Here is a 530-nt window from a genome sequence, read left to right as displayed (position 1 = left end):
AAGCCGAAGAGGACTCCACATCCATCTCGTGGGGACTCTGGATACACGGCAGGGTAATAGAAACCCTGTGTGAGATCCAGAGGAGCGTGGCGGCCTGATCCACCGCCCACCTCTTCCCGTCTTCGAGCGCGACTTTTATAAGACGTATCTACGATTATAAAGCCCATTTTGGTGGCTCGTTCACCCAGAGCATCCGGAGCTCTGCACCGTGGAGCCTAGCAACCTCCACGAGACCGCCTGTGTTGTCTGTCTGTAACCGCAACTCAATCAAGTTTTCCTGCCTACACCACTGCCATCTCGGTGTAAGTAAACAATCTTTAAAACTACCGCTAAGCGTTTGTGCCTAATTCCAGCTCGACGGCCTTCCCTCTCCGACCCGGCATGCCCGGGCTGCTGGCCACAGCCTGCATGCAGCGCGGAAAAGGGCTCGGGTCGCTCCCGGCCCGCACATGGCGACGAGGATGGGATCAGGAGAGGGCTCGCTAGAACTGGAATTAGTTAAGAGTTCTCCTTGGAGAAGTGAGAAGCGT

This window comes from Alligator sinensis, unplaced genomic scaffold (assembly GCF_000455745.1).
Source record: "Alligator sinensis unplaced genomic scaffold, ASM45574v1 scaffold1018_1, whole genome shotgun sequence".
NCBI lineage: Eukaryota > Metazoa > Chordata > Crocodylia > Alligatoridae > Alligator > Alligator sinensis.
The sequence above is the reverse complement of the archived record's forward strand: the minus strand, read 5'-3'. Positions refer to the sequence as shown.